The sequence below is a fragment of the Diabrotica undecimpunctata genome, chromosome 6 (genome assembly GCF_040954645.1).
Source record: "Diabrotica undecimpunctata isolate CICGRU chromosome 6, icDiaUnde3, whole genome shotgun sequence".
NCBI lineage: Eukaryota > Metazoa > Arthropoda > Insecta > Coleoptera > Chrysomelidae > Diabrotica > Diabrotica undecimpunctata.
In genome coordinates, this window is record NC_092808.1 from 34,443,079 (window position 1) to 34,458,177 (window position 15,099).

Genomic DNA, 15,099 nt, shown 5'->3' on the forward strand with positions numbered 1-15,099 from the left:
CAAAACAACAAACACTTTGAGATCTAACGAGAATATAAATCGGAAATTAATTTAAAAAAAATAGACAGTTAAGGTTTGATTTCGTTACAGCGTTTTACCATTTACTGATATGCATATTTACTGATATGAAATGTACTGGCATGGTGATTTATAATTTGTATTTACGTCATGCCCATTCGTTTAGGCAGAAATTCCTTCGTGAAAACGATTTCCTAATATTTCATACGAGAGTAAAATTTTAAATAAAAATAAAATAGAAAGTTAAGGTTTGATTTCGTTACAGCGTTACAGGCTCTGCAATTGTGGTTTTGCTTGGCCCGTCGTTCGCTAGACGTAATTGGCTGAAGTAGTGTGCGGAAGAGTCTTCCAAATCTCCTCAAGCGGCTCTTCAGTTACATTTGCGTTTGGGTGAACGTCGTGTTTCATCCTAACCACATAAAACCATCCTAGTACAAACCTCCTCGTTGGTAGAGCTGGGAATCCATATTTGTTGGATCAGAAATACGGGCACTTGTTAGAGAACGTACTCTGATTTGGCGAATAGTGATTGCTGATTGTACAGGGTGTATCCGATTGGTAGTGTGCGCCATATTCGAGCTTTGGCTGATCCTTATTGGATCCTTGAGTCCGCGCACCAGTGTAGTTACTGACCAGTCGGATTTTTCGAACTCCTTCAAGACTACACACCCTTCCAGTTTCCTGGAAGCCTTAGTTTTAGAGTAACGTAGGCCCCAAATATCTAAGTGGTGAGTAAGTTTTTATTTCCTACTCATCCAGTTACTCTACAAACCATCGTGCGAGATGGTCATCTGCGTTTGTGGTACCAACTTCGCCACGCAGGCCGGTATTGGTACTCACATACGGAGGCTACGCTGCCGAGGACCCAGACGAGATGACGACAAGGTCTGCGGCATATGTGAACGCGTGTTCAAGTCTTTTGCTGGAGTACGCCAACACATGCGCCGCGCTCATCCCGATGAGTACAACGGGGATCTCGAGAGGAGGTACGAGAATCCCGGTCGGCTGGTGAGATTCACTGACGAGGATCTCATCCGGATGGGGCAGGAGGAATTCCGGTACGACGGCCGGTTCATCCTTCAGCATTTGATGTAAATTTATCCGGATAATACGAAGGAACACATCCGGTCGGCTCGTAAAACGCCAGAATACAAGGAGTTCCTTGAAAGTCTCAGGGAGGAAGAGCGACGTAGGAATCGGTCTCCGAGCCCCGTCGCTGGATCTTCTACCAACGAGACTTTCGCCAACTATGCCTCTTCGGAAGGAGAACCCTCGCCGGTGAGGGCACCAGCTCAGGGTGAATCGGACACCCTCTCGTTCCCCGGGCTCTGCATTCGAATGGTAGTAAGCTGTAACGAAATCCAACCTTAACTTCATATTTTATTTTTATTTTTACATTGAGATCTATTTTATCTAAAACTGAACCTAACAATGAACAAGAAAGAACAAAGAATTGTGTTTATAAAATACCTTGTGAACGTGAACATTTTTATTTAGGTGAAACATCAAGGCCATTTAATATTAGAATAAGTGAACATCAATCTTATGTCAAAAAGGATCGGTTAAACTGGTTCTGAACTACGGACTAAGTAACCGCGAACAGCAAGATTCCGGACTAGTAGTCCCTATCAGTACAGAACTTGATCACCGCGAACGCTCATTTTTACACTGCGCATGCGAAGTAATCCTGAACGCGTCCAGTACGAGTACAGCTAACGAAACTAATAAATGTTTAAAATGGCCTCCGTCGGCCTTAATGCTTAATCATTGCAAGCGATCTTCAAAATAGCGACTTCACTATTTAATACAATTCTGTTTAATCTCAAAAATTCATTTTTAATTCTCTTATTGATATCTTCTTTAGTTGTAGCTGGTGTTTTATACACCTTATATTTTATTTAAACTAATTATAAGACCAAATATTATGTCGGGTTAGTATTATGAGGTTTTTTCCTGGTTTGTTCGTCATGATGTACTATCGGATCACTAACACAAGAATTTATCTGTCATCATTGCATGTGGTTATCTTTTTAAAGACAAATCTTTAAATTTTTTTGACGGGTATTCTTAAATCAAAGTTGATTTTATGTAATCAAATGAACTATATTCCAATAAAGTCGTCTCAGGAACGCAACTTAAAAAATATTGACAATATCATTTTAAAGTCATCCATTTTAAAATATATAATATCTGACTGAATTGTCAATATGGATGAGTCAGATAAAATTAAATTATTAGAAGAAATTTCTACCAAGCAACAAAAAAATTGTTTAATTTCCTAATGATTTATATTTTGAGTACGATTTCCGAAATGGAAATCGAAATGTCAAATAAACTTTAAACTTAAATAAACCCACAAAAATAGTAAATTGCATTAAGATGTCACAAGAAAATAGCTTCAGAACAATTTATCTTCACCTGTGTTGCCTTTTACTGCAACAAAATAAGATTAGTTCATAAATACAAATACTTAAGTCATGAAATCCTAATTGCCAGGGACAACCAACCTGCTGAACTGCAAAGAAGAATCACTTCAGTATGAGCCGCATATGGAGCTCTATCAGACATCTTCAAACGCAACATGCCAAATTATTTGAAAAAGAAGACGTTCAACCAATGTGTGCTTCCAGTCATGACTTAAGGTGCCAAAACAGTTTCCTTAATCCAGGCTACAGAAATCAAACTTAGAGTAGCCCAAAGAAGAACGAAACGTTCGCTAATTGGACTGACTCTCAGAAACAGGGTTAGAAATGAAGAAATACTAAGAAAGATAGGCGTCACAGATGTCACAGAATGCATAGCATGACTGAAGTGGAACTAGGTGGGCCATGTGGCCAGAATGGGACCCGAAAAACTACAGTATGGAGACCAAGAGCAGACAGAAGAAGACAGCGGTAGACCACCTACACGATGGACAGACGAAGTCAAAAGAATCGCTGGGAACTGGAATGCACAATGATGATGATGATTGTCTCTTACAATTGGTTGGCAAGTGGCATATCTTCTGTTGGCTAGTTGTTTTTGTTGTTTATTTTTATCATACAATTGTCTCATGTTTTGATGTTCATCGACGAACCGCGCTTTTTCATCAAGATTCTAAATCCCTACTTCTCTGCTTCTGCTCTGGAATTGAGTAGTTCTAAATTAATGCGTTTCCAGCATTTTATTTTGTTCCTGCTTCTCTGGTAATCCTATCTGTCTTTACGTAATTTTTGAAGCCCAAAATATTTTCACTTTTTCCACAAGATTTTTTTCAGTTTTGTCACTATTTTGACTCGCAGTTCTTATACGAATCATATTTTCGTCTTCTTATTTTTTAATTTTTCAACGTTGAACTTCTTTTGTACAGGTTTGATCGGTTCATTCCCATTCCTAGCTATTTTGAGTCTTATTTCACTGGTAGTGATCACTGGCCCCATCTGTAAGTGTAATTTTGGAGCAGTCTGGTGATTTACATGACTCTTTGTAGATTGTTTTATGTGGGAACAAAGTTCCTTCAATGAGGTCGTGGTTACCACACGGTTCAATAAAGCGCTCAATCGTTATTTCTCCTGACCAGTGTCTTGTTTTCCAATAACGTGTCCTAGGTTATTGTGGTGTCAGTGACAAGCTTGGCAATGAAGTCTCCCATCATCACTTTTAAATCAGATCTTTTGATTTGTTCTAATGTGGCTTCCAAGCATTCATAGAAAGCCTCTTTTTACCTCTCTCAATTTGGTCCTAATCCTTGCAGTGATTATCTGCTCTTAAACTCCATTTAAAGTTTCCATTGCATGAGGGAGTTTTTTTGTTGCTTTATTAAACACGATTTTTACTCCATTTTCATGTCTTACTCCATCCGTTTTAGCAGAGTATATCACCAGGTCGTCTTTTGCGTTGATGTGCTTCCTCTTTCATTCCGCCGTGTCTCACTGAAACCTAGTATATCAACTTTATATTCCTATTCCTTCATTTCTTTACAATTTTGGGTAATATGTAATGCCTTCATCATAGTTTTTTATAGTCCAATATCCGATTCTTGTCGGTCTCTGTAAGCTAAAGATGGTTATCAACGGATCCATACGGTTATTCTTTGTGAAAGTTTCGAAAATCTAGTAATTTAAAGCGGATAGGTGATTGCCAGATTATCATTCAATGACTTTCAGCTCTATCTCTCAGACTGGCCTCAGGAATTTCTGAATTGGAACATGTAATTTCCTTCATGTTTATGGTACTAAGGTTATACCGCCTTTATTCAGTCTTTGGAGCCTAGCTGGTTATCTAGCAGGGTGTATCCGATGACGACATATTCACCATTGGAGTAGGTGAGGTTGACATTTGGGTAATGTGGTTATCAATATTGGTTCGTTACCTTACATCTTCATAAACACTGTGCTATCATGTATTTACAGACTAAGTATAACTTTAAATCTAATGATGCTTCCCAAAGAGTTTTCTGCAGACGGTTTTTGTAGAAATAATGGTACGATGCACATTATTTAATCATTTAATCCCAATATTGGATGTTATATAATGATATCTGAATTCAAAAAATAGTATAAATTACTGTTACTTACTATGGAAAACATTAAAAATATAATCACAACTACCTGAATAATAAATGAATAAAATCAATCAATCTTTTTAAAATTAAATAAAGAATCGTTAAAAGCATTTTGCAAGTTTTTGATATCTCTGCCTGCATGTACCTGATTAATAAACTCAAATTATATCCTTGGTCCTGGCAGGTATTGACCTACTTCTCTCACGCATCAGCGAACTTTCAATCCGACAACTTTTCAAACTTTGTTTGATCGAAATTCCTTCCTTTCGGAAAAGTAATTTTAGATCAGTTTGAATTTACAATCTTTTGATTTATTTTGAAAATAAAATACAGTTTTATTAAGTAAGGTTGTAAAAATAAATTACAGACTAACAATCTATTTTGATATCGACTACTACAGTTTTCTGGCCATCATCAGGTCACCGGTGAAGTACAATTTTACACGCCATCTTAACAACAGACTTTGTATCGGAATTATTTTAAAATTCTACTTTACCGGTGACCTACAGGAGTAACTATAAAAGGACCCCACAAAGTTAATATCTGTAATATTTATTTTCCTCCGGACTCTTTAATCCAATCCCAGAGCGTCATATTATTTTAAGCGATTTTAATCCCCACAATATACTTTGAGGACGCAAAAAAAAGATTCATTGGAACGTAAAATCGAACAAATCATTACTCATTCTAATATGAATATTCTTAATGATGGAAGAATCACAAGATTAAATATTTTCGCTAGCGATGGGTCACCAATAGATTTATCCCTTTGTTACCCTGTCTTGCAACGAGCTCTCGGGATGTGTCATCCCATTTGTATGAAAGTGATCATTTTTCCATACTAATTATAAACAATAACCATATCTCCTCATCAATTCCATCCAAGACATAGTGTCTGAAAAATGTAGATCGGTCTCTTTAATCTTCTTTAATTACACAAAAGATTTTCTCAGATATTGATATTAACTCTAACAAAGTATTCCATTTCGTACAGTTTTTAATGTCAATAACTCATGAGTCCGTAGGTTTTTAGTTACGCAAGCTTCATAAAAAACATGCTCCAGTCCCATGGTGGAATTCTGATTGTGAAACAGCAATTAAAGGGTCAAAAAAGGTGTATAAATTTAGAAGGTACTCTACCTTAAATAACCAGCTGGAATTGAAAACATTAATGGCCTGCGGTAGATACACTCTAAAGAAAAGTAAGAGGGAATTATAAAAAAATATGCATGATCTTTAAATTATCTACTTCTGAGTTTTGACAAATGATTAACAGAATGTACGGGAAAAAATAATTTAATAATATCCGTTACCGAGAACGTGATATTCATTTTTATGCAACAAAGCAAGAAATAGCCTCCTACTAGCAATCGTATATCAACAACATAGCAGTGACGAAAATCTATCTAAAAGTTTCCTAGTTCATAAAAATAAATCTAATAATTTAGGTATAAATCTTGATGGCCATAATAATTTACCTATAAATGTTATATTTACAATTGATGAACTATTAGAAACATTAAAGAAAGTTAAAAAAACTCAGAGCCTGAAAACATACCTGTTATATTTTTAAAAGCTATGCCAACGGAAGGCAAAAAATATCTTCTAGATCTCTATAATTTTATTTTCATAAAAAATGTTTTTCCAATTAATTGGTATGACCCAATTATTGTACCAGGTCTGAAATATGGCAAGAATAAATCAGACCCAGAGTCTTACAGACCAATCTCTCTACCAAACTTCTAATATGTGTAAAGTACTTGAAAAAATGGTAAGCAACAGACTAATATGGCATGATACAATGAAAGAATCTTTTCATTGTATCATGAAAGAATCTTTTCATTGTATCATGCTAATATGATACCTAGAAGATCGACAGCTACTTAATCCTATACAAAGTGGATTCAGAAAGTCCAGATCTACATTAGACAACTTAGTGGATAATTTATAAATGTTAATAACTTTGTTTTTTGTATAATGACGTGTAATATAAGTACTCAAAATTGTGGCACTTAATGAATTATTAAAGTGTGCCAAATTTCAAACAGATCGACCAAATAGTTTATAAGTTTCTCATTTTGTTTATCCTTAGAATGATTATCTAGATAGCTGTACTTGCCCAAACAGGGCACATTATATGGGTATTTTGTAAATCGCCATCGGTTCTTAAGGGGTTCATTTTTAAGATATATTAAAAAAACTTTAACATTTTATTAAAATTATTATTAAAACACAGTTTGAAAAAGTCTGACTTTTTAACTTCTAAACATTTATAACAACCCTGATATTTTTTTTATATCACACCGTTGTAAGTAGGCTCAATGACAATCTGGTGAAATAACAAACTTTAAAAAAAACAGTACTTTCTATGACCAATAACCAGAAACAGACCGAGATATTGCAGCGGAAAAGTCTCCCCTCCACTTTTTCGAGACGGTATTTTACGAGAACCATCACTTTAACGGATTATAACTTTTTACTTCTTCACTGGTATACCAACGGATCCATAAGTTGGATCATATATAAAATTTAGATCTTCATTTACAATCTGTTCAAGCTTCGGCTCTTAATGTTAATAAACAACGAAAATATGGTTATAAGAAAAAAATGCTATCTTGTTTCCTATAAGTCATAGAAGGTTCTGTTTTTTTAGAAGTATGTTTTTTCGTCGGGTTTTTATTGAGAATACTTACAAGCGTGTGACATCAAAAAATGTCAAAGTTATTATAAATGTTTATGAGCTAAAAAGTCAGCCCTTTTGCAAACTGATTTTTAATAAGAAATTTAATAAAATGAAGTTTTTTTAAATATAACCTAAAAATGAACTCTTAAAGAATTGATTGCTATTTACAATACCTCTAGAGTGACTGGGCAAGAACAGTTGTTTAACCTATTTTGGTCGATCTGCTTGAAATTTAGCTTACTGTACTAATTCATTAACTTCATTAATTCATTAACATTACTTTAGTAAGTCTTGATTTTAACAATAACTATTCTGCAAAACTAACCTGTTGCCTGTTTTATTTTTGCTATCATGGCTGTTATTTTCATTCCAGGATTATAAATTTTTATTTGTTTGTATATGTTTATAATGCATTGTTTTTCATTTGATGATAAATGACCCAAATCTACTCGGCGTTTTTTACGTGGAGGAGGATAATTATTACCACTAGTACTTGGTATTAAATCCATACTGTTATCTTAATAACACTAATACGTCGCTAAATAGTTCTGAAAAGAACTGTTTTTTATTTAAATGCAAACGAAAAATCTAAAAATTAAAGGAATAACGCAGAAAATACAAAAAATCATCGACATAAATTTTGAATTTTAAAATTTCAGCGCGGTACTTTTGAATTACTCTTCCGGGTTAAAAAACAAAACCATAGTGTATGTGGATTATACAAAACAATTTTTGTGATATTCGAGAAGTCTGAGCATTGTTGGTGATCCAGAAATAGTTTTTACAAATTTTAAAGATGTTCCCTCTCTTTTGTTATTTAGCTAAATTATTTAGAAAGAATTGGAAATAAAATTTACTAAAAAATACTGGATTTCTGTGAGATAATCAACAAATTCAATCTATTAAGTTACATTCTAGCATAATTTTGCAGTTTTCTTGTGATGATCTAAAATCAGGAAGAATAAAACCAACTGTGTCAATACAGCATAAAGGTACGAATACCAAAAGCAAAGTCTACAGGCTATGACAATGATACGAGTAACTAAAACACAACATTAATTTACTACAGTTCTAATTAAAGAAGAGAATAAATTAAAATACTAATTTTAGACTAATGGCTAGCATTCTATGGTTGTTACTCACTAAAAGATACCAGCCTTTATACAATAATTTGTAAGATGGTAAGTTGAATCGTTGCATATTTACTTAATTCGAAACTCGTGTAAATTTACTCAATAGAATTTATAAAGGAGTTCGGCCCTGATAGCGATCAAATCCACGTTATCAGCTGTCCCGAAATATAGTCATTTTAAATGGTAAAAACAAACCATAATTTAATATTTTATACCTCTACTACAAATTTAAGTGCATTAGTTAGTGCTGACAATATTATCTCAAGTGAGTAGCACTTCTTTTCGTATTATTTTTGTAACAACAAAATAATCTTTAAATAATACCTATGTAAAGAGATAACAAAAATTCCAGTTGGGTCTTGACCAGTTTTTTGGACCGGCCACAGGATCGGCTTAACTTGTGATCAAGAAAATTAATAAAATGACTTCACACCACAATAATACTACTCACAGCTCCACTAAACACAGTTACTCAGATATCGTAAATTATTTTAAACATCCAACAAAACAACAAGCAATCGTCATTTCCAGCATTGAAGGTACAAAAATCCATGATTATGTCGTAGCTGTTGGATCACTAGTGGGTCCAATTAATGTACTTTTTGCCTCCAGAATTGCTAACAATAGGATATGCATATACCTCTCTTCAAAAAACACTGTTGATGCTCTTCTTCATTCTTATAAATATATCGCAATAAATGGATAACAAGTCGAAGATTAATTTCTCCAGCCCAGAGACTTCTAATATCTAATGCATGTCCTACAATCCCGAACGAAATAATTCAACAAGAATTACAAAAACTTGGTATTCACACTGTATCCAAAATTACTTTTCTTCCAGTAGGTATGTCTGAAAGTAAGTACAGTCATGTTCTGAGCTTTAGAAGGCAATCATTCATTACACCCCTGAAAAATATGTCTATTCCTGAGTCTTTTACCATTACTCATGATAATACTTCCTACCGGGTATTTCTCTTCATAGACGAATTCAATTGCTCCAAATGTAAAACCATTGGTCATCAAGAATCAGAATGCGCTCACTTTTCAAACCAAACTAATTTAACTACCCTCTTAGATTCAACCCAAACAACATTATCATTATCTAAACCTCATGAACCTAATGATACCCCTTCAACTTCCCCCTCACATATAACTCAAACCACATCGTCATTATCTAAACCTAATGAACCTAATGATAAAATATATCAATCTACGGAAACCGACCTCATCCAAAACATGTCTAAAGATAATACAAACACTTCGTCTTCTTCTTCCAAAACAACATCACCAGCTGTAAATAACACTGAAAATACTACGTCACCAGAAACACCAATAACCTTAAATATTTCAGTCAATTCTAAACAGATAAAAAGACATAACATATCATCTCCTGAAATTAACGAAGACAACCCAAAAACCGACTCATCCGTTTTGAATACCCCTAAACAATATAAACCAAAAAAGAAACCCAAAACCTCTTCCAAAACCCCTCGCGAAAATGTCATTCACTCTCTAGAATCCATCAAAGACAAAATCGAAAATAGATCACCTCCTTTTATACTAAATTTTAATGAAATATGTGATTTTAGGGAAAATGTTTTAAACTCTCATAACCCCGAATTAACTTCTAAAGATTACTCCAATGATTCAGATCCTTAATTTTGTTTATTGTTACACAAAAAATTCTAGGTTAAGAAATAATATCACCCGACTAGAGAAAAAAATAAACCCTTACCCTTCTTCAGCTGACGAAACTGACGAATCATCACTAGTTTAGGGATAATCAAGGGATGATTTTCATTAGACACTTGTACTCCGAAGTGATATCTTATTATCCTAATTATCTCCAAATTTTCAGTGATGCCTCTAAAGCTCATGACGGACACGCTGCTGAATACTAGTGTAAATACACTACTCACACTATAATACCTTCAAACTGCTGCATCCTCACAGGCGAGACCACAGCCATTTTGAAAGCCTTAATTTTCTTTAAAACGCGTAGTGAGAATAAATGTGTCATCATCACTGACTCAAATGCCCTATTAAGTGTAAAACAAATATACCCTACAAATCCAATATTTCAGGCTATAAAAAATGAGATAAATAAAATTCAATCAACTCGAAAAGAAGTAGCATATATCTGGGTACCGTCGCATGTAGCTGGAAATGAGAAACTGGACAAACTAGAAAACACAAGTCGAATAAACACACAATACACAACCAAATCAAGAAATTACCCATACTCCGATCTCAAAAACCTAATTAAAGACCACTGTATGAACATATGACAAGACTACTGGAAAGATTCAGGAATCAAACTATATGAGATTTATCCCCTTGTGAAGACCATCTCGAATAATCCATCCAATAGAAGGGACCATGTAATAACTAAACGACTAAGAATTGGACATACTGCACTTACCCATAAATTCTTAATCAACAAAGAATCTTCTCCAACCTGCAGAAACTGTTCTCTCCCACTGACGGTGAAGCATATTCTGATTGACTGTCAGTATCACGAAGAAACAAGAAGAAATATGGAATCTCAGATGACATCAAAACCACTTTAACCATAAATACTGACCATGTAATAAATTATATAAAAGATTTACGTTTATATACATCTATTTAATGTAAATAAAATGAACTCTTGTGTACGTTACTCCACTAATAACCCTGCGTGGTTGATGTGGATTATATGTTTTTTCTAAATAAAAAAAAAAGAATTTATAAACAATAGTGTAAATTTTATTACTAACCATGTGGAGTTAATGCGGCATATAAAAAACATCAATATTTTTAAATTGAGCAGCTACAAAAATATAAGTTCCGTAATTTTCGATGCTAAGTATAAATGATAACAAACTGTTTGTCAGTAATGAATAAAAATCAAGTAATACTTTTATTATCTATTTTATCTAACGATTTAAGATACCATATCATCTAATATTACGTCAAATCATATATTTCGTATAATCTATAAAGCAATAAATTACCGGTAGGTCTAAGTTTTGTGAGAATCGGCTGGTTAGATATCGGCTATATTTAATGACTTACTGACGTGATAATGAAATTGTTTTCTCCAATACTTCCTCTCTCCTTCAATCCAATCAGCAGTAATGAACGACGGCTTGTCACTGAAAATAAAAAACCAACTGTCGACAAGATTGATAGCTAAACGCTATCAAAAATCGTTATTACCCTACCGTAGGTCAACTTTTAAATAAAAACCGTTTTTTCTCTCATTTTGACTCGACTTCGTTTTCATGTTTCTTATCGGTCTAAATCAAATATAGATAATCTGTGGTTCCATTTAAAGCCGAAACCTGCAGGAGCGAACGTAAGTCTGTAACGAACAGTGGCAGAGTTATGGCCCACGGGGAGCCGCCTGAAAATGAAAACAAACTATCTTGACGTACTATTGCAAATATTTCCGAGGATTTAGCGGAAAGGCGCTTGGGTGTTTTATGTAAATAAAAACGGGACATTGATTTACTCTTTCTTTGCAAATAAAAAATAATGAAGGTTAGATATAGACATCAAGAAAGGTGCGCTAAATTATTTACGGTTTTTGTTTTTTCCGTTTCTTCAGCTCTTTATTGCGTACTTACGAGTAATTTGAATTTTATTACGAGCAAAAATAAATATACCAAAAAAAAAACTGGGCCGTTTGGAATTTTAATTTATACAGTGTGTATAAAAAATACCGTAACTTGCTAACATTTCGATTCCTGATAGGTTGAAAAAAAAAAGTTTTGAATCAAAGTTTTTTGAATAAATCAAGTTAAGTATATATTTAAGTATTTTAGAAATATACGGAAAGAAAATAAACGACATTAACGAGAACACGTCGGACATAATAGAGAGATGGGATAAATCGAGGAAAGCAATCCAAACAACATGCGCGACTCTATTAAAGCGTGACAGACGGAAGAAGAAAGAATGGATGTCTGATGAGATAGTGGATATGATGGATGAAAACGTAAATTCAAGAATAAAAATGCAGAAAAATACCAGCAGATCCACAAAATCCTAAGAACGAAAATTCGAGAAGCCAAAGAAAAATGGTTTTCAAACGAATGCAGAGAAATAAAACAATACGAACGAAAATACGACAGTTACAATATGCACAAAAAAATAAAATCAATGGCAAATAAGAGGAAATTCAATAAGTCACCTAACAGCATAAAAGATGGCGATGGAAATCTTATCTCGGAGCCATCGACGATCTTAGAAACATGGAAATCATACATAGAAAAATTATTTGCATCTGACAGGACTGATGATCACCTATATGGAGAAGGAGAAACAGGACCTTCAATCCTTAAATCGGAGATAGAAGATGCCATTGCAGCACTAAAAAACAATAAGTCAGCAGGTCCGGACAATGTACCCTGCGAAATATTAAAGATCCTATGTAAATCAGACAAACAGTTCCTTGATAATCTAGTTGAACTTTTTAACAACATATATAATAGCGGTAAAATCCCGGAGAACTGGCTGCAGTCAACATTAATTACAATCCCGAAAAAACCAAATGCCCAGATCTGTGATGACTACCGGCTTATAAGCTTGATCAATCATGTCACTAAAGCGTTTACTAAGATGATTCATAGAAGAATATATGATAAATGTAAGTCAAATATTGATAGATCGCAGTTTGGCTTTCGGAAAGCACTTGGAACTAGAGAAGCAATTTTCGCTCTCCAGGTGCTTATACAGCGGTGTTGATAAGGACGTGTATTTGTGCTTTGTGGATTTTAGAAAAGCATTTGACAATGTCAATCATGAACAATTGATAGATATTCTGCGAAAGACAGGTATTGACGACAAGGACATTCGAATTGTGGCAAACCTATACTGGGGTCAAATAACAAGAGCAAAAATTAGCAACGAACTCACTGAAAGTGTGCAGATCAAAAGAGGTGTCCGTCAGGGGTGTATATTATCCCCACTCCTATTCAATATTTATTCCGAAGAAATATTTAACAAATGTATGGAAAATGCAAATGAGGGCATAAAAATAAACGGCGAGTTAACGAACAATATAAGATATGCCGACGACACGGTGATCCTTGCCAGTACCATAGACGAATTACAGCAGGTAATGAAAAGAGTTTATTCAGTTAGTGAGGAATACGGCCTAAGCCTCAACTTCAAGAAGACAAAGTGGATGCTGATAAGCAGGAAGCAACAGCCTGCTCGACAGTTACGGATAAGTAACATACTAATTGACCATGTAGAATCTTATGTGTACCTTGGCACCAACGTAAATGCAAAATGGGAACAGGCCACAGAAATTAAGGAGAGAATAGAACGAGCTAGAGCAGCATTTATCAATATGAAAAAGCTCCTCATAAGCAGGGATTTGCCTCTTCCCCCAAAAATTCGTCTAGTTAAATGCTACATTTTTCCGATCTTACTGTATGGTGTGGAGTCCTGGACGCTGACGGAGACGCTCACAAGAAAACTAGAAGCAGTCGAAATGTGGGTGTACCGACGCATTCTTCGTATATCCTGGACCGAACATGTCACCAACATAGAGGTAATCCAAAGAATCGGAAAGGAGAAAGAAATCGTGAATACAATTAAACAAAGAAAGCTTGAATATCTAGGCCACATATTGAGACACGATAAGTACCGTCTACTGCAATTGATTGTGCAGGGAAAAATAGACAGTAAGCGAGGGCCAGGCAGGAGAAGACACTCGTGGCTCCAAAATCTGAGGAAGTGGTTCGGGCTCACATCGGTCGAACTATTCAGAAGCGCCGCAAACAAGATCAGAATTGCCATGTTAATAGCCAACGTTCGCAACGGACAGGGCAATTGAAGAAGAAGAAGAAGAAATATACGAAAATTTACAAGAGGTCAAAGAACAGAAATAAAGGCGTTCATAGAATTTAAGCACATCACCAACGAAGAATGGACAACATATCGAAGGCAAATAAACCGAACAATCAAAACTGAATAGGTATACTCTGAAACTCCAGAAATAACATAAAATAAATTAACTCCAATAACAGAAACTGAAATAAAATAAGTCATTATCATTGTTTGGGAAACTATGTTTTTTATTTGTTATTATATATGTTTATATATATGTTTATATTATATATTATTGTATATGTAATTATTTTCATATTTTACATTCAATATTTTTCTTTTACTGTACTACAATGTGATCTAATTCAATGGCATATTCTAACTTATTTGCTTTAAAATATATTGTTTCCGGTTATTTCATAAAATCTCGTAAAATTGTTAAACTGGCTATCTCATTTATTATGTTTTAAGTACGGAGAATTTTACTTCTTTTGTTCTTTTGTGTCGCCGATATACACAAAACATGTGAAGTATCATATTACTGTTACCATTGAATTGGATTGTCGCTATTCAGAAGCGTCCTACAATAGGGTTGATATATGAGATGCACTTGTCCATAAACCACAAAACGGTTAGAGGGTTCTTTCTGACCGTCTCAAGTCTCAACATTTCACTTCATCACGAGACCGCGTACAGTAAGCATATCGAGTGTATCGGTTAAGTCCTCTTTTGAGCCTCGGCGCCGGGCGTCCTTAACGTCACAACGTGGTATCTTCGCTATGCTAATGGTTACAAATACATCAATATGTCAAAAGGTAAGTCTACATTCTTTGTACAGACAACAGCAATGAGTAAAGCAAGTTAGTCATTCACAATTGATAGTCGCTATTTTTCGCTAA

The 15,099-nt window shown here is 34.5% G+C and overlaps 1 protein-coding gene across 2 annotated transcripts in view; it reads right to left on the bottom strand.

Moving 5' to 3' along the window:
* Nucleotides 1-15,099, bottom strand: part of LOC140443381 (uncharacterized) — a 742,015-nt gene that overhangs the window by 644,750 nt on the left and 82,166 nt on the right. The window contains exon 1 of one of the 2 annotated variants that reach the window (XM_072534615.1): nt 11,435-11,579. The exons of the other annotated variant lie outside the window; for it this stretch is intronic. The gene's annotated coding sequence lies outside the window, so the exon portion shown is untranslated. Of the gene's footprint in view, nt 1-11,434; nt 11,580-15,099 lie in introns of those variants that run through there. 2 annotated transcript variants of the gene reach the window in all.